Genomic DNA, 20,902 nt, shown 5'->3' on the forward strand with positions numbered 1-20,902 from the left:
CCAGTTTGATGGCCTTGTTTTGGCAGAAGGCAAGGTGGACTGGAAGGATGTGATTAGAAGAGAACTGTGGAATGAGGCCCCTGAGGATGTTTCGGGTAGAATTACTTCCAACCACAGAGTAGCAATTTTGTGATCAGCTTGCATTGCTGATACCATTCCTAGGAGAGCATTCTCATGAGGAATGGCTGACAGAGCTAGAGAGGCTAGTTCAGATGGAAATGGTGCTGGATGATGGGTATCAGGCACTGCAATGGTATGCTACAAAAGAGTGTCCGTAACTGAAGAACAGCGATTCCATAGAAGTCTATGACTTTGAGACACTTCAGGATGATCCATATTTCAGTAGTGCAGCGGAGTGGAGATGGGAGGACATCTGAGATTTTAGGGAGTTGGAACTTCCCAGTGATCTTGGATTGAGAAGTGGCCTGGAATTTATAGTTACACAAGAATGGGAGCTGGACCAAGGATATAAAAGACTGTTCGATGAAGCTCAACAGTATGCCCCAGCACTCATGGATATTATGGATTATGAGTTACCCACCGAAGTGCTGACACTGGGCCCAAGTGCTACCAGCCCGTTCCCTAGATTTTCAGCAATTCCAGAGATTGGGGATTTAATAGACTTTTCTGCAACCCAGTGAACCTCCAGCAGAAGAGCTGGCATCTAGGCAGAGTGCTGCTGACCTCTGCCTACAACAATCGGTGGCCCTGGAGGATTTGTGTGAGGCCACCGAATTTGCATATTTCTTCCCAGTGGAAGAGCTATCATCAGGGCAGAGCACAACTGACTTCTGCCCAGCACCAACAGCACTCCCAGAACTCCTAACCCAAGCAGAAGCGCTGGCGACAGGACAGAGGATCCAAGACCTCTGCCTTAAACCCGCAGCAGTTCTGGAGGCCCAGGGAGAGGAGGTGGTCATCCTCCCTCCCCAGCGGCAGTTTAGGGACTCTGGAGGGACAAAAATCATCTTCGCTCTACAGCAGAGTCCAGAAGTCCTGGAGATGGAGCAGCAAGCTTATCTCCCCAGCTGCTGCTGGGGAGATAAGCTTCCACAGTCCACAGTTCCACAGTCCAGGAGAAGAGGTGTCCTCCTCCCTCCCCAGTGTCAGGTTCACAGTCCAAGAGAGGAGGTGGTTGTCCTCACTCCCCAACAGTCAGCCAGAGTGGAGGAAATTGTTTTCCCTTCCAAAAAAGGATCTGTGCACCTGAGGGACAGTACCAGAGAAATGTCATCCCAGCAGCTGGATGAGGGTATGGGAGATGGAGCAGATGACCCCTCTACCCAGCGGCAGTTGAAGAACCAGGGAGGGGAGGAAGTCATCCTCCCTCCCCAGTGGCAGTTCCACATTCCAGGAGAGGAGTTGGTCGTCCTCCCTCCCCAACAGTCAGCCAGAGTGGAGGAAACTATTTTCCCTTCCCAGCAAGGATCTGGGCACCTGGAAGACAGTACCAGAAAAATGTCATCCCAGCAACAGGATGAGGGTGTGGGAGATGGAGCAGCTGGCTCACCTCCCCAGCGGCAATTCAATGACCAGGGAGTGGAGGAAGTACTGGAGAGTTTGTGGGAGTTGCAGATTCATCACAGAGGCAGACAATGTAACCTTATGCTGCACAGGACTACAGGACCAGGATGCTTTGCAAGGAGGAGGGTTGAGGACCCATGTGTGCCTTTGCAGAGGAGCTAGTCTGCAGCCCCTACTGTTGAAGTACACTGACACTGTTTCCAGATCAGCAGCAGTTGCTAAGGACAATGGTTATCTACAGCAGCTGAAGTCAGTAGCAACTGTGATCATTGGTAACAGTCACCAGCGACGGCAGTTAACGACAGCAACGACATCTCCCACCACAGAAAAAGAGGTCAGAGTGTTAGAAATCGCAGAGGAGGCATGTGACCATCCCAGGTGAGGCACCTCAGAGATTGTGCAGCACCGACAATTGACAACAGGAAAACACTAGCCAGAGAGACAGAGCCCCATTTATCATCCCTGGAGACTGTTCTTCTTGGACGCCTTGAGCACCTGCAAATGACATGTCAGTCCTTAAGATCGCTTCACCAAATCACTAACACAGACAGACTCACACAGTGTTATAATCCTACAGTATACAAGTGAATTTGGGACTGAGCCTAAAGAGACGTCAGTTTAGCTGGGGACATATTGCTGCTGTAGTTGCAGGGGGGTAATACTGATCTATAGCTATACCGGTATATACGTATATACATGAATATTGTGTTTATTGATGTTATTGCAATTCTAGAAGGTTTGTGTATTTAGTGTATTTGACTGCTTTTTTCCAAGTTAATATGCAGTCTATTTGCAGAGTTTTAGCTCTCTTATTAAACCTGTTATAAAACTTCCCACAAGGTGTACTGGTGTGCTGTGGATCCAATATACAGTGAGGAACAGAAGTATTTGAACACCCTGCGATTTTGCAAGTTCTCCCACTTAGAAATCATGAAGGGGTCTGAAATTCACATTGTAGGTGCATTCCCACTTTGAGAGACAGAATTTAAAAACAAAAATTCTGGAAATCACATTGTGTGATTTTTAAAGAATTTATTTGTCTTGCACTGCTGAACATAAGTATTTGAACACCTAAGAAACAGCAAGAATTCTGGCTCTCAAAGACCTGTTACTGTGCCTTTAAAAAAAACACCTTTACTCCACTCATTAATCTAACTTAGTAGCACCTGTCTGAGTTCTTTAAAGACACCTGTCCACCCCACAGTCAGTCAAATGCCAACTACTACCATGGGCAAGACCAAAGAGCTGTCAAAAGACAACAGAGACAAAATTGTGGACCTCCACAAGGCTGGAAAGGGCTACGGGGCAATTTCCAATCAGCTTGGTGAAAATAGATCAACTGTTGGAGCAATTGTTAGAAAATGGAAGAGGCTAAAGATGACTGTCAGTCTTGCTCAGACTGGGGCTCCATGCAAGATCTCACCTCGTGGGGTATCACTGATGATAAGAAAGGTGAGGAATCAGCCCAGAACTACAAGGGAGGAGCTAGTCAATGACATGAAGAGAGCTGGGACCACAGTTTTAAAGGTCACTGTTGGTAGAACACTACACCGTCATGGTTTCAAATCATGCATTGCATGGAAGGTTACCCTGCTCTAGTCATCACATGTCCAGGGCCGTCTGAAGTTTGCCAATGACCATCTGGATGATCCAGAGGAGGCATGGGAGAAAGTCATGTGGTCAGATGAGACCAAAGTAGAACTTTTTGGTCTAAACTTCACTCGTCGTGTTTGGAGGAAAAAGAAGGATGAGTTGCATCCCAAGAACACCATCCCTACTGTGAAGCATGGGGGTGGTAACATCATGCTTTGGGGGTGCTTTTCTGCAAAGGGGACAGGACGACTGCACTGTATTAAGGAGAGGATGAATGGGGCCATTTATTGTGAGATTTTGAGCAACAACCTCCTTCCCTCAGTCAGAGCATTGAAGATGGGTCGTGGCTGGGTCTTTCAACATGACAACGACCTGAAGCACACAGCCAGGATAACCAAGGAGTGGCTCCGTAAGAAGCATATCAAGGTTCTGGAGTGGCCTAGCTAGTGGCCCAAGGTTCTCCAGGCCTAAATCCAATAGAACATCTTTGGAGGGAGCTGAAACTCTGTGTTGCTCAGCGACAGCCCTGAAACCTGACAGATCTAGAGGAGATCTGAGTGGAGGAGTGGGCCAAAATCCCTGTTGCAGTGTGTGCAAACCTGGGCAACAACTACAGGAAACGTTTGACTTCTGTAATTGCAAACAAAGACTTCTGTACCAAATATTAACACTGATTTTCTCAGATGTTCAAATACTTATGTTGAGCAGTGCAAGACAAATAAATTCTTTAAAAATCATACAATGTGATTTCCTGAATTTTTTTAAAATTCTGTCTCTCAGAGTGGGAATGCACCTACAATGTGAATTTCAGACCCCTCCATGTTTTCTAATTGGGAGAACTTGCAAAATCGCAGGGTGTTCAAATACTTCTATTCCTCACTGTATATGGTTCATCATTGAAGGACAGAAGTGCCCATTAATTCCAGCGGTTCCTGCGGGGGTGAGTACTACAGTAGGAAATTTAATGGTTATCCCTTCTCACATACAGTATAATAAAGCATTCTCTGTGACATGCACATGTTCCGTACATCAAAACATTCCTACACTACACCCTTGCTCCCATGTATATGTACAGTACACCCATATTAAACCAATCTCTATTATTTCTAACCTTGCAACTTGTTAAAATATAGTTATACAAATACCTATTTACAGTGTCTAATGGAAATTATACATAAACCCCTCATAAGGCAACAACAGTCAGCCAGAGCGGAGGATGAGGGTTCCCCAGCTGAAGCACTGAAAACAGGACAGAGCGCCACTGGCCTTTGTCCAACACCTACCACGTCTTCATGGCTCCAGGTAGTTGGCCCCTCTCCCCAGCACCAGACCAAGCCCTGGAAAGATAAAAACTTCCTAGCTGAAGTGTTAGCAGCCGGACAGAGAGTCCAAACCTTTGCCCCACAGTGAAAACCAAGGGGCTGCACGCTAAGGTGAACGATAGGTGTCTAATGAGCATCAGTTTGTGGTATGAATGGCAAAACACAGCAGCTCACATCATATGAACCAGATGAAGAGAAGTACACATGTATAAAGAGCGCCAGGGGTTAGAGCCCACAATTAAAAATATTTTGTCCACCCAAGGTGTAAATGGAGGTAAAATGTATATGACACATTGTTTTGAAGCCAAGCAAAAAAGCACTGGTGCATAAGGTCACAAACCTTACATGAGGTTGTACAGAAGCCTGAATTGCCTTGATGACTGCTGGTGATAGAAACAAAGGGATAGGAATTTAGTTCAAGCTAGAGAACTGGACTAAAACAGAGAAAGAGAAAATCGTTAACCCCTGGACACCGACCTCCCATAAATATGCGGCCTCACTCCAGGGGCGTAGATAAGGGAGGGTCAGGGGGGTTCAAACCAGAGTCTCCTACCAAAATGCCCAGTCAGTGTCTCAACAGAAGCAGTCAGAGCTGCAGTGATCTGTCAGCTAAAGGGCTGTTGATAAGGTGATACAGGGGACCCCCAGAGACATGAAACTCTAGCTCCAGGCATCTACCAGCCATCTCCTTGAGGTACTCGGAATGCACAGACAACGGGAAATGACAGAACACAACCGAAGGATCTCGGACTCCTTCTCAGCTCTGTGTCCTAAAACACAGCCAAAGGGAGACCGGGGATGCAGAGGTTGTCCTGCCTTGTGAATCTGAAGTCTGGTAAGTGGAGAGACATAGACCTTCTGTTTGGGGGGAAGGAGGGGGTGAACATTCCAGCTGGGAGGAGTCTCTTTTGGAGGGGGATTAGGAAAGGGGGTGTATTTGCTTTTGGGGAAGGGGGGAGTTTCTTGTGGGAAAGTTTACAGGGGGTTGTAAGAGCAGGAACTTGCTTCTGGGAGGAGAGTTTACTTGAATGAAGGGAAGATTTCTTCAGGATTAGGAATTGTTGCTGGGGAGGGGGGTGACTGAGGCAGGTACTTTGGGGGGGTTAGAGAGGGGGTTTAATTTTGTGTGGATATTTGAGGGAGGGAGGTATTTTGCACTGGGGATCTTTGCTTGGGGTGGGGGTGTTTCTTAGGAGAGAGGGAGGGGGAATGGTTTTCCTTTCATGGGATGCTTGAGGGAAGGGGGGTATCCTTTAGGAGGGAGATTTGCTTGGAGGGGCATATTTTTGTTCTTAGGGGCTTGCTGGAAGGAATGGGGAGTTTTTTGCAAACCTTTTTAACTGGCGTAGTGGGGATTTTTAATAGCAGATATTTTTTATTGGGGGGAGATAGTGTATTTGCTGCTATTTAGCCACTTGCCGGTGGCTGTAGGCAAAATGATGTACTGATACGTTGCCACCTACTTGTACCCCCCACCCGGCACCCACTGTAATTGCACAGGGAGTCTGTCAGCAAGTCACGGCCAATGCTCCACAGCCAGAACCTGCTGGTCATCTGTGTCCAGTCACAGCACAGAGCTCTGTATTGACAATCAACACGGAGTTCTGTACAGAGGGAACAATCTCTCTGCAGGGATGAGAAACTGAGAGATCATTAGTAAAAAACACACTTTGCAGATATTACACACAGTTAGGCACACATTTAACCCCTTGATCTCCTTAGATGGTAACCGCTTCCCAGCCAGTGTCATTAGTAGAGTGACAGTGTATAGTATTATCACCGATCACTGTATTAGTATAACTGGAGATGCCAGTGGCAGTTAGTCAGTTTCCCCCCCCCAGCCCCAGCGTCAGTTTGTGTAAGATTGCCTGCTGCAGTATCACAATCCCATTATACGTTGCTGATTGCCGCCATTAGCAGTATAAAAAAATACAAATTCCAGTATACACTACATTGCCAAAAGTATTTGGACACCCCTCCAAATCATTGGATTCAGGTGTTCCAATCACCTCCATGCCCACAGGTGTATAAAATCAAGCACCTAGGCATGCAACTGCTTCTACAAACATTTGTGAAAGAATGGGTCGCTCTCAGGAGCTCAGTGAATTCAAGCGTGGTACCGTGATAGGTTGCTACCTGTGCAATAAGTCCATCCATGAAATTTCCTTGCTACTAAATCCTCCACAGACAACTGTTACTGGTATTATAACAAAGTGGCAGCAACTGGGAACAAAAGCAACTCAGCCACAAAGTGGTAGGCCACATAAAATGACAGAGTGGAGTCAGCACATGCTGAAGCACAAAGTGCGCAGAAGTCACCGTCTTCAGAGTCAATAGCTAAAGACCTCCAAACAACGAATGGCCTTCAGATTATCACAACAACAGTGCATAGAGAGCTTCATGGAATGGCCGAGCAGCTGCATCCAAGCCTTACTCTAGAGCAGTGGAGATGTGTTCTCTAGAGTGATGAATCACACATGTCTGGCAATCCGATGGACGTGCCTGGGTTTGCCGGTTGTCAGGGGAATGGTACATGACTGACTGCATTATGCCAAGTGTAAAGTTTGTTGGAGGGGGGATTATGGTCTGGTATTGTTTTCCAGGGGTTGTGCTTGGCCCCTTAGTTCCATTGAAGGGAACTCTTAAGGTGTCAGCATACAAAGACATTTTGGACAATTACCGTATTTTTCGCTCCATAAGACGCACTTTTTTCCCCCAAAAAAAGGGGGGAAAATGTCAGTGCGTCTTATGGAGCGAATATGGAGCGGCCGGTCCGGTATTTCCACCGCGACTGTGTCAGAATACCGGGCCGGCTGCTCAGCTCTGCAACGGGACCTTATGGAGATGACTGCTGACCTTTGGGGAGGTGGGGAGCGGGTACCTGAATTTGACAGGTACCCGCTCTTACTTCTTTGTTCTTTGATCTTACCTGTTCCTCTATCCAGCGGCGCGCTGTCTTCCGGCTTTTGTAGTGTGGGCACTGGGCATGACAGCCGGGAGTCAAGTGCTCATGCGCACGAAGCGGTGCTTTTTGTGAATGGTAAGGCGGTACCTGGGACACATGACAGATCCCAGAAGCCGCCGGACCAATCACAAAGCGCAAGTGCTTCTCGCTCATGCGCACTGGGCACCCGGCTGTCATGCCGGGCACCATTACAGAAGCCGGGAAGACAGCGCGCGTCTGGATCGAGGAACAGGTAAGATCAAACAAAAACTCTGCGGAAGTAAGAGCGGGTACCTGTCAAATTCAGGTACCCGCTCCCCACCTCCCCAAAGGTCAGCAGTCATCTGTACTGTCCGCAGTCTCTGGTCATCCCTGTGCTGTCCGCAGTCTCTGGTCATCCCTGTGCTGTCCGCAGTCTCTGGTCATCCCTGTGCTGTCCGCAGTCTCTGGTCATCCCTGTGCTGTCTGCAGTCTCTGGTCATCTCCTATACTATGTCTGCAGTCCATTAGTTCAGAATTTTTTTTTTCCTGTTTTCTGCCTCTAAAACCTAGGTGCGTCTTATGGTCAGGTGCGTCTTATGGAGCGAAAAATACGGTACATGCTCCCAACTTTGTGGGAAGAGTTTGGGGATGGCTCCTTCCTGTTCCAACATGACTACTCACCAGTACACAAAGCAAGGTCCATGGGTGAGTGAGTTTGGGGTGGAGGAAGTTGACTGACCTGTACAGAGCCCTGACCTCAACCCAACAGAACACCTTTGGGATGAATTAGAGCGGAGACTGTGAGTCAGGCCTTCTCATCTGACATCAGTGCCAGACTTCACAAATGCGCTTCTGGAAGAATGGTCAAACATTCCCATAGACACACTCCTAAACCTTGTTGATGGTCTTCCCAGAAGAGTTGAAGCTGTTATAGCTGCAAAGGGAGGGCCAACTCAATATTGAACCTTACGGACTAAGACTGGGTTGCCAGTAAACTGGGTTAAAGTTCATGTGAGTGGAAAGGCAGGCATCTCAATACTTTTGGAAATATAATGTATATACTATAGTTTGTAGACGCTATAACATTTATGCAAACCAATCAATACACACCTTATTTGGATTTTTTCTATCAAAAACATGTAGCAGAATATATTTTGGCCAAAATTTATGAAGAAATTTGATTCTTTAATTTTATAGCAGAAAGAAATATGTTTTTTTTTCCAAAAACAAATAAACCCAATGGTGATCAAATACCTCCAAAAGAAAGCTCTATTTGTGTGAAAAAAGGATAATAAATTTTGTTTGGGTACAGCTTTGCGTGACAGTGCAATTGTCAGTTAAAGTAACACAGTGCTGAATAGAAAAAAATGGCCTGGTTATGAAGGGGGTAAATCTTCTTAAGGGCAAGTGGTTAGCTAAGCCTGACCTCTGTATTCTATATGGCTGTACATAGCATACTCCTGATCACTGGACCATGTATACTGGGTTGTACTTTAAAGGCAAATTCCACCTTTTGCAAAAATGTAATAAATGCACTCAGTTTAATAAAAAATTAAATAAAATGATGGGAGTGCACTGCTTACCACAATGTATAGCCCTCTGCAATGCTCCAGTTGCACAGTAAGGTTGGCTGTTATCCAGTCGTAATGTGCCACCCGAGCAGGTGCCAGGGTTACCACCTCATCCCTTTAAAACAGAACATATAGAATTTACACAGTTTCTGAGGCTAATTTAGTGCAGATAAGTTACTAAGTGAGTTTAATTATCATCTTAATCAGCCACAGAACCTGTGTAATTAATATGTGTTCAGTTTTAAAGGGATGAAATGGCAAACCTAACAGGTGCAAAGGGGACCATATTGTGGTAAGCAATTCACTTCATAAAATTCCTTATGATACACAATTTTTAAAAAGTAAAAGAAAATCAGTGAGTGCACTGCCTGCCATAATATGATGCCACGTGCACCTGCTCAATTTGCACATTAAGGCTAGGTTCACATATGTGTGGGTGGTGCCGCTGCGGATCCGCATAAAAATCCGTGCACCCACACCACCCACACAGAAGAATGCGGACCTGTGGGCGGGTGCCATTACTTCTAATGGCACACCGCCCGCTCTGGAAATCGCAACCACACTGGGAACCGAGGTTCTCGTGCGGGCTGCGGTCTCCAAAGAAGTCCAGGGACTTCTTCCCTGTGTGCCCCGGGGCATGGGAGTCCATTCAAATGAATGGGCTTTCGTGTCTGTGCAAATCGGGGCCCACATGGCCGTATATATGTGAACCAAGGCTTAGACTGAATAAGAGCCAACCTTACTGACCAGGTGTAAAAAACACACAGTAATGAACAGTAAGGTCAGCTAAAATCCAGTCTGGGTTTCATTCATACATCCTAAATGACCATGGTGCCGCAAGTATACTGCAAGTACCTGCATCCGGGTTCCCGGGTGGTCCAATCATCGGCAGCTGCTCAGCCTGTACAACAAGGTGATGGACTGAAAAGAGCCAAGCCTGCCTGCTGCTGTAATCATGTCTCCGCATGTATCTGCACATCCAGTGGTTACCTGCAGGTAGGGATACATGTCTGCCCTTGGACAAAATCTCTGTGCATCCAGGGTAACAGCAGGTAACCAATGGATGTGCAGATAAGGGTGGATACACAGTGAAATAATGCAGTAGGTACCAATTATAACTCTTTTTTGAAAACACTTTATGTCTACAGTGTTAAAAAAAAAACTAAGTATGGATCCAAGTAAAACATTAGTTCAGGAAGGATATAGCTGGTGTATATTTAAAAACCTTAGGATTTCAGCTACATAAACAGTTAGGGCTAGTTTTCACTAGTGTTGCACTCTAAAGAGGATCTGTATTGGGATTGCTCTTCAGAGAGCAATTGGCAGGCAGTGAGGAGGCACTGTGTTGCTTTTTCACCACCATTTTAACCACTTTAAACCCGGCACTAACGTGCCACAATCGCGTGCATTGTGTTACTGCTGGGTGCCCCCATTCAGTTGAATAGATTGCGTTCAGCAGGTGGTACTGGCTGCTGAACTCTACAGGGGGATCATTTTTGCCAAGCTGCAGTGCAAAGCTTAATGGCTCCACTTTGCTACCACACGTTTTTACCACCACCAAACACAAGTAAACTTAAATTATCTACAGCTCTGCCTCACTGCACTGGGATTTATGTCATGGTGCAGCATATTTGCATATCTCCCATGCAGCATGCTGCTAGAACAAAGACCAGGGTTTCACCATGAGCCCCAGGTCTTGTACTAACTATCAGGACCCGGAACTCCCGATTCTGGGTCACCTGATCGCTGTGATAGCCTGTGATTGACTATCACAGTCGCTTCTCGGCCTTTTGGCTAAGATCAAGTGTAGTATCTGTTCTTATCAGTGTCCAGTGGGGGTGCTCCCGACCATTCTAGCTTTGCGGGGATGGTTGTTGTATAGTACCCTCACTGGTATGATGGGGGTCCGGAAGGCTAGTACCGGAGGGAGAGAAACCGGGGAGCGCCACGAGTTAAGCTGGGGCCCCGGGAGTAATTCCTCTGAGAAGACTGGAAGGACCCAGTACCTCCTGATTTGGACGGATCTACCTTGGTCTGGCCTGGGGCTGGGGACGCAAAAAGTCCGCAAACTCAGTGCCCCCTGAGTAGTCGCCTCAGGGGTGTCACTAGTAACACTTGGGTGTGGGACCCCACGGTGTGAAGATGACACATGGCCACTGTTTTTCACCTCTTTTTGCACAGCGCCCTAAGGACCAGGCCTTTTGGCTAAGTTCAGGGCAATTTTTGCTACGGGCCTCAGGGCCTGGTCTGTGCACAATTCGGCACGGTACCACTTTTTTATTTTTTCTTTCTCTTATTTATTTATTTATTATGCACTTACCCACGTTTGTCACTTTTTCTTTGCCTTATGTGTGTGTTTTTTTTCACGGATGGAGGGTGTGGGTCCTCGGGCCTACCCTGAAGTCTAGGGGGAGGATGTGTGGCCATACGGTTCCTTCCTCCCCTGATCCCTAGAGGACTCTTCTTCGGGAGAGTCCCCTTGCCTAGTACTGAATGTCCGGCTTCGGCTGGGCATAGGGAACGGTGGTCCACCAGGCCTTTTGGCCAGGAGGACCAAGTGGGAACCTTGTCCCCGTCAGGAGCTTCGTGCCCCGGGGGATCAGGGTAAGCGGTCCAAGCCCCTTTAGGGGTAGGACACAGCACACCCCTAAGTGCACTTTTTGTGTGGTGTTTTGTGAAACACTTACGGGTTTTTCGTTATAGTTGCACGTTTGCGGACTTAAAAAAAAAAAAAAAAAAAAAAGTGATCAGTCACTGTGAATCCTGCCCCTGTGTTTTCTCTCTCTGAATGGAGAAGAGAGATATATTGTATCTCTTTCTCTCTCTTTCTTTCTCCCTCTATCTTTCTCTCTCCCCCCCCCCTCTCTCTTTCTTTCTCTCTCTCCCTCTCTCCTTTCAGAGAGAAAAAAGTGTTTAAAATAAATAATATTAAAAAAGAAAGACAAAATACCTAGATCAAGGTTTGTTCTAGGTTAGTGATATGGTAAGTGTTTGGGTCAAGAGATGGTCAAAGGTCTAGGTCAGGGTCAGTATATTTTGGGTAGCATTTTTTTAAATTAGCATCAATATGAGGGCGCATGCGTGGAGGCTGAAGATGGCGGTCGCACACTAGCCTCACTCCGCTGCATTGTTCTTCTAGCTCCTCCAGAGCAATCAATAGCTATTCGCAGCAGAGGAGCACAGTTACAGAACTCAGCATTACTCACGGATCCCCATGGGCAAAATTGGGCACCAAAAATATCCTCCATTGCCCGCCTAACATCAGCGGCCTAAACATACGGATAAATGTGTCCTGAGCCGCATCCCTGGCCTCAAGTGATCATGCTATCCCAGCGGCAGAACCGGAAGATCTGACAGGCCGTGCAGCGGAGGTAACACAGCACACTGCTTTATCTCCCTCTTCCCCCATCCCCTATCTTACTGTAGATATTCTGGATGATAAGATACATGATCTTCTGCAAAATCTAACTCATACAATTTCTGCGGCAGTGGGGAAAATAGCTCAAGAACTTAGAGGGGAGATAGCGTTGGTGGAGGAATGCACAGATCATCTAGAAACCAAATTTGATGATTTGGTGCAGTATGTTCATGTATTAGAGGAAGACAACCATACTTTTGAAGCAGCAGATGTCTCAGCTGCAATCACTACAAGAAGATTTGGAGAACAGGGAGCGAAGACAAAATCTCCATATACTGTACGTGGCATCCCTGAATCTATAGGTGATGCTGACCTACAAGATTATCTAAGGGGTTTATTCACTGCATTGGTCCCTGCTCTTCTGGAGATAGATTGGCGAATGGATAGAGCACATCGCTCTCTTGCCCCAAAACCCCCACTGGGTGCGAGACCAAGAGACATCATTGTCCGGTTTCATTACTATGATAGTAAGGAATCCCTGTTGAATTCTACACGTAATACTGCATCAGTGGATTTCAGAGGGGAAATAATTCAAATCTACAGTGATCTGTCTCATATCACACTATCCAAGAGACGTACACTTCGGCCGATCGCTCTTCACCTTCAACAACACCAGACTATATACAGATGGGGCTTCTCCTTCAAGTTAACCGTGACCAAGGATGGCACTCAACACGTAATCAGAGATCTTCAGGGGGGAGAGGCATTTTTGCGCAATCTGGGCCTACCACTCCCTTCCGGATGAGGCCCTAGCGTTGCCCATATCCAAGCCTAGAGTGGCCAACACTCCCAACAAGATGTGGACCCCAGCAAAATCCAGAAACAGAACATACCTACTGATTCCTCAATGGTCTCCTGCTTCGCGGATATCCTCTGCAACTTGATGACGTCTCCCATGATGCAGCTGGTGATACCTAATGTCTATAGACATGATTTGCCCATTAATTTTGTTCCTTTTTCTATCCCTATTGGGATAAACCCGACATCCTAACGGGATCTTTTCAGGCTTCTTCCTGTTGACTAATGTTTATTTTGGAAGAGAGGGGTGAAGCCACCGCCTGGATTTCATCCTCCCTATGTTGTCCCCAAGAATCAACATCTATTGCTGTAGATGCCTGAGTTGCTTCGACTACTCAGGCCTCTTCCATACTCTGGTTTATTACTGCATACGCAGATCCTTTTTGGATTTCATTGTCATGCATTTGCTGGTTTTTCTACGACACATTGAATGTGTCACTTTCAGTCAGTGTTTTATATGTTATATTTTGTTAGTATAGCATGGTCTGCATTGTCCTGCATACATTTGCTTCATGTGTTAAATGTTTCAACATGTCTTTACGATTATACTCCTGTAATGTTAAGGGTTTGAATTCAATGAGGAAGAGGTTGTTAGCCCTGAGGGAATTTCATCATTCTAAGGCTGATATTGTTCTTGTTCAAGAAACCCATTTTAAAAAAGGAAGCTCATTTAATTTTACCCTCAAATATTTTCCTACGACATATTCTGCAGTAGATAACACAGGTAAAGCAGGTGTTGCTATCCTTATCAGGAAAGGTTGTCTTATCCGATTGTTGTCATCTGTACTTGACGCCCAAGGCAGATTTATATTATTGCAATGTCAACATGGCATTACCTATATTACAAGTATTAATGTTTATGCCCCTAATACTAATCAATTAGTGTTTTTTAGGGATTCTATTTCTCCCCTGTTATCATCCTCACATCCTTTCACGATTGTTGGAGGTGATTTCAATTTATCTGTATCTCCTACGAGAGACAGGAAGTCCCTTTGGGGCCATCTGCCCTCAAAACAAGTTTTGAAACAATCCACCCCCTTTTGTCAGTGGATTAGAGGACATAAGCTGTTTGATGTTTGGAGAATACAACATCCGAATGCTAATCAGTGTTCGTACATCACATTTACACCAGATTAAATTACTTTTTATTATCATCCCCTTTGCTTAAGCAGACGGTGGACTCTGATATTGTTACAAGCTCTTGGTCTGATCATTCTTTTTTTAGGTTTAGATTTGCTTATTGATCAATCATACTCATGCACATGGCATTGGCATCTAAACCACATATTTTTGCGTCAAGCGGACGTTAACGCTTCTATTTCGGTGGCACTGCGTGAGTTTTTTTAACTCAATACTGGATCAGTGCCTAAGTCCTTCACTATGTGGGAAGCTCATAAAGTGTTTATCAGAGGTTAATTCATAGTGGAAAGCTCAAGCCTTAAAAAGTCCTTGCTCCATCAGAGAACAGAGCTTATGAAACAGTTATTTCAGGCAGAAAAAAAGCTTGTAGTGTCGCCCTCTTCCGCTAAACTTCGGTTAGTGGTACAGCTTAAAAACCAACTTAGGGTACTTGAGGCTAGTTCTGCAGCAAAGAGACTGCTGTGGATGAGACAGAGGTTCTATCAATACACTAATAAACCGCAAAGACTGTTAGTTAATAAATTGATTACAAGTATTAATGTTTATGCCCCTAATACTAATCAATTAGTGTTTTTTAGGGATTCTATTTCTCCCCTGTTATCATCCTCACATCCTTTCACGATTGTTGGAGGTGATTTCAATTTATCTGTATCTCCTACGAGAGACAGGAAGTCCCTTTGGGGCCATCTGCCCTCAAAACAAGTTTTGAAACAATCCACCCACTTTCGTCAGTGGATTAGAGGACATAAGCTGTTTGATGTTTGGAGAATACAACATCCAAATGCTAATCAGTGTTCGTACATCACATTTACACCAGATTAAATTACTTTTTATTATCATCCCCTTTGCTTAAGCAGACGGTGGACTCTGATATTGTTACAAGCTCTTGGTCTGATCATTCTTTTTTTAGGTTTAGATTTGCTTATTGATCAATCACACTCATGCACATGGCATTGGCATCTAAACCACATATTTTTGCGTCAAGCGGACGTTAAAGCTTCTATTTCGGTGGCACTGTGTGAGTTTTTTTAACTCAATACTGGATCAGTGCCTAAGTCCTTAACTATGTGGGAAGCTCATAAAGTGTTTATCAGAGGTTAATTCATAGTGGAAAGCTCAAGCCTTAAAAAGTCCTTGCTCCATCAGAGAACAGAGCTTATGAAACAGTTATTTCAGGCAGAAAAAAAGCTTGTAGTGTCGCCCTCTTCCGCTAAACTTCGGTTAGTGGTACAGCTTAAAAACCAACTTAGGGTACTTGAAACTAGTTCTGCAGCGAAGAGACTGCTGTGGATGAGACAGAGGTTCTATCAATACGCTAATAAACCGCAAAGACTGTTAGTTAATAAATTGAAAGCAAATTCAATTAATTTAGCTCCTGAATATTTGTTTCAATCAGATGGCACTCCCACGTTTTGTCCCCAACGGATAACCCAACTTTTCGGAGACTACTGCCGTAAGCTTTATTACTGTCTATCGCCAGATCTACACCCAATCTTGCATAAAGACTCCTCTGATGCTTTCATTTCTGATGATTTCACTTCACCTTCCCAAACTTAAGTGAGAAGACAGACTAATCTTGAATACCTCCATTACTATGGAGGAATTATGTGCAGTCATTAAGGATTTACCGACCCAGAAAGCGCCAGGTCCAGATGGATTCTCTTATGCGTACTATAAGCAGTTTATTGCAGATCTAGGCTCCGCCCTACTAGATCTCTATTCTTCCCTGTTGAGGGGGGAAGAGCCTCATCCACAATTTCAACATTCTCACATCACAGTCATTCCCAAGCTGGGTAAAAATCCAGCAGCTCCAGCCAGCTATAGGCCTATAGCCCTATTGAACACAGATTATAAAATCTTTACAATGCATTTAGCTAACCACCTAGCTCCTTTGCTACCCAAGATCGTACACAACGACCAGATAGGGTTTATTTTGGCAAGACAGGCAGGTGATAACACTAGGCGCACGGTCAATTTAGTTGACATACTCAATGTCTCACATACACTGTCTTTTTTGTTGAGTTTAGACGCTCAGAAGGCCTTTGACAGGCTGGGATGGCCTTATATGTTTGCATTACTATGACAGGTGGGAGTGCAGGAACCTTTTTTAAAGAAATTACAGTGCTATGTTTGCAAACTACTGCACAGGTTAAACTTTCCTATGCCATGTCCGACACTTTCCCCATGTTTAACAGTACAAGACTAGGGTGTCCTCTGTCCCTGCTTTTATTTGTGTTATGTCTTGAGCCTTTGGCGATAGTGATTAGGGCACACCCTGACATAACGGGAGTAACTGTAAGAGGGAAGCAGTATAAGCTCTCTCGTTTTGTAGATGACGTACTATTGGCAATTATCAGGCTATGCCTGCCTTACGTAAACTTTTACAAACCTTTAGTGACCTGTCGAGCTATAAAATAAACACTTTAAAGACAGAAGCTATATCTCTTAATATCTCACCCTGGGACCTTTAACTACCACCCGTATCATTGGTGTACGTCTTCTATCAAATATCTTGGTATTCATATAACTCCAACTTATGCCCATTTATATGAAACTAATTCCCCCCCCCCCTTGTTTTGGGAGATTTATGCCCTCTTGAGTCAATGGGATGCTTACAATATCTCTTTTTTGGGTAGGGTGAATGTGCTGAACATGTCGATTTTACCAAAGCTCCTCTACCTCTTTGAGACTCTCCCTGTGGCAGTACCGCAGTGTTAACTGTGGACTTTGCAGCAAGTGTTCCTTAGATTTATCTGGCATGCTAGGAGGCCCAGAATAGCGAAAACGATTCTTCTGTCCTCCAAAAATAGAAGAGGTCTGGGGTTCCGGGCATTACCAAATGCTACCTAGCTACTCATTTAAGACAAACGCTGTCCTGGTTCACTCAGATTCCCCATACCCGATGGTCCGAGATCTAAATAAGCTATATATACCCAGTCCATGCTTGTTCGTTCTAGTTATCCTTTTTCCCCATCCTCCCCTCCTTTCATACTCAACTCTATGAAATTTACCCTTAGAATATGGTCACTTTGTGTGAGAGTTCTGCAGCTGTTGTCTGCCTGCTCTCCCTTGTTGAATATTTTATATAATCTGGAACTTCCAGATAGTTTATTTTATCCGCGGCTGGACTCATGGGCAGTCAACGGGATATTCCAACTCCGCAATTTGACTAATCCGGTCACATGCAGGATTAGGTCATTTGAGAAGATCAGGGTGTGGAAATCCACCATACCTTTGTCAGCTCGGTATACTTACAGTTCCGTCATTCTTTCCATAGCCTAAATCCCTCTTTAACATTAGACCGTCCTACAGACTTTGAGAGGATTGGCATTAGAGGACCCTCCCAACAGCATCTTATCACTTCCTTATTTAAAATAATTCTTAGTACTGATTCTCCTGCTGAAAACTCTCATCGCTATATGAGTAAGTGGGAGGAAGAACTTCATTGCCCAATCTCTCTGAAATGTTGGCAGATGATATGGAATTCAGCTACTAAGACTTCTCAATGTGTTATGTATAGAGAGAACATATATAAAATAATGATGCATTGGTACATCACCCCTGTAGTGCTACATGTGATTGACCCGAATCTGTCTGAACGCTGCTGGAGGTGTTTGGGTAGAGTGGGCTCTATGTCACATAATTTTTGGCTTTGTCCACAGATTACGGGTTACTGGGAAATAGTTAGAAAGGTCTTGGAGCAAGTACTGAATGTAGCTCTCCCCTTAGATCTGCTACATTATCATCTGGGTCTTCCCTTTAGGGGTATTCCTAAACACTCTAAAAAACTAGAAATGCATATTCTGACTGCTGCTAGATGTACAGTACCTAGATTCTGGAAATCAGTTGACGTTACGTCACTGAATCATCTATTGCAAGCGATTTCTGAAGTGAGAGAAATGGAATATCTTCCCGTTTGTGTAGCCTAGACACCTCTCTGCTCATCCAATCACTAGCATGGACTGTATTCCATTTGCGTGCAGGTTTATGTCATTTTGTGTTGCTGCATTATACAATATGCCATGCTGTTCATTTATGTTTATGTTTACTGTTTTGATTGTTGTTTCCATCATTCTCAACGTTCACACCTAAGGTGTTGTATTTTCTTGTTGTTTTCCTTGTTCTCTAAAAAACTAAGCCTTGGCCTTCAATAAAAATTTACAATATAAAAAAAAAAGATTATGTCAGGGTCAGTGTGTTTTATGTAGGACGAAAAAAAGAAATTATGCACTATTGTTTCTGGGCTGTAGTACGGGTACAAACAGCAAATAACATACACCTATGTATCATTGCTGCGATCATCAGGAGCAGGAGAATTTATTCCCTTGCAAGTGGACACTGTGATGATCCCGGATGTGCCCACATGTCCCATTGACACTGCTACTCCAGTGCCTGTTGAAGGTTGTGGACCGGAGATGTGCAAGTTCACTAGAGGGCTCACTTTACCTCTGTTCCACTCAGTATCGCATACCCACGCTATGGTCAATTTTTCCTCTTCCATCAGTAGTCCCGCCCGTATTGAGTCACTCACCTTTTCCAATTCCACTTGCAATACGTTTAGCCCTCTTTCGCGTGACTTTGAATCATTTACCAAAAAGAGAACTCACCACTTTACCATACATCCTAGTACGAGTTCCTCATCCACACCTTTACCAACATCAATCCCCACAGAATCTTTTTTAGAGATACCATCTTCCAATAAGGGGAAAGAAAAAGGAAAACACATGGAGGGAGAAAAGGAGGGTGGAGAAGTGAGGGCAAAAAAAAAGACAGAAAGGAGAGTCAATAGCTCCTATGTCCAGTACCATTAGAATTTTTAATTTATCCTCACAACTAATGATGCAGGATTCTCTCCCCTTAAAAAGGGCATCAGCTTTGCCCCACACATTACTGCTAATAAATGTAATCTTTTTTAAGATTTAAACCGGTTCATATTCAATTTGACAGTCAAGCGTCATTTCATTAATGATAGTGACCCTGATAAAGCTCCTATTGGAGAAGAACAGGTAGAATCCGTAGTAGAGAATGACTCTTCTACTCTACATGCTTTGATGGAATTATGAGACGAAGGACATATAGATAGTCAGCCTATTGAGAACTGGCTTGATCCCCCTATAGAACATACCAATTTCTGACCCAAGTCCATCTTTTTTCCCTCCCAATCCAAAGGTGCATGTTATGAGACCTTTTATCAAGCCACCTATAGAGACCTGATTAAATTATGCAAAAACAGGTCCCTGAAAGTTTTCCCAAATTTTTTGGGGCTCTAAAAAGTCTGGAAAGTAGCAAAGACATTATAATTAAACAAGCTGACAAGCGCGGTAGTATTGTCACTCAAGATCATAATGACTATTTGAAGGAATCCTTCAGACTCTTTTCATACACTAGCACATGCATTTCCCTTAGTCAGGATCCCCTCCCAGATTTTAAATCTCAACTTTGTCAGCTGGTTCAGCAAGCAGGTAGGGAAGGAGTACTCAAAAAGAAGGAGCAACAATTTATGTTGCCTCCTAGTTGTACCACTCCTTATATCTACCACCTACCAAAAATACACAAGTCTATAGACAACCCTCCTGATAGGCCCATTGTGGCAGGTACAAATAGTTTTTCAAGCGGCCTGTCACAATATATAGACCATTTCCTACAGCCCATTGTATGCCAACTGCATTTATTTATTCGTAACTCCTGTTACATAATATGGGTACTCCAGAATTACAGATGGGACGATCATTATTTCTAGGCATTTCTCAACGTAAGCTCTCTTTATATGTCAATTCCTTATGAGGTTGGATTGCTAGCATTGAAATATTTCTTGTGTACAAATTCTGATAACTACTCTCATCAAGCACAATTCTTGGTTGACGGAACCACGTTTTGTCTTGAACACAAATTTTTCACTTTTTTTGGACAAATTTTGCTTACAATTAAGGGAACCACTATGGACGCTAATTTCGCCCCCTGCTACGCCAATATCATGATGGGCTATTGGGAAGAGTGCTAGAATTGGCATAGTAATTCCTATGCCAAATACATTGTCTTTTTTGGCCGTTATATTGATGATGTGCTTGTGATATGCGATGGCAGCAGGGAGACCTTTTTGGAGTTTACATCATATTGTAATCACAACAAGTTGGGTCTAAGCTTCACTCATGTAATCGATTCCACCAGTCTGGTGTTCTTGGACTTGGAGTTGGCCCATGAGGATGGGCACATAATCACTAGAAACTATAGCAAACGAACCAGTGACAACTCATACTTGCTGTGACGATCGCGCGTCAGACCCCAGCCCTTCTCACCAAACTCGTGACCGAAGGACTAGCCAATCTAAAACCGCGATGTCACGTGCATTACAATGCCACGCCCAGCTGCACCCTGCACAATGATTTTCCAGCTCACTGGACCACAAATCGATGTACCGGCAGCCTGGGTGCGATTGTTACTGGGTCAGGTTAATTACGCAATTAACCCTTCACACTGCCACCACCTCCTTTTTGTACAGAGAAAGAGGAAACTCGGCAATATCAGCAATAACACTATGATGGTTGAGATAATCGTCTGTATAGCACTGTCACCGCAGACTGGTTATACAGAGGGTTAAACACACACAGTA

At 44.5% G+C, this 20,902-nt stretch overlaps 1 pseudogene; it reads left to right on the forward strand.

Annotated features, from left to right (window-relative positions):
- Window positions 1-10,710: 10,710 nt before the first annotated feature.
- Window positions 10,711-10,826, forward strand: LOC149441379 (U2 spliceosomal RNA; annotated as a pseudogene).
- Window positions 10,827-20,902: the final 10,076 nt, after the last annotated feature.

This window comes from Staurois parvus, unplaced genomic scaffold (assembly GCF_062004578.1).
Source record: "Staurois parvus isolate SC_StPar_1 unplaced genomic scaffold, SC_StPar_1.0 ptg000996l, whole genome shotgun sequence".
NCBI classification, from domain to species: Eukaryota; Metazoa; Chordata; class Amphibia; order Anura; family Ranidae; genus Staurois; species Staurois parvus.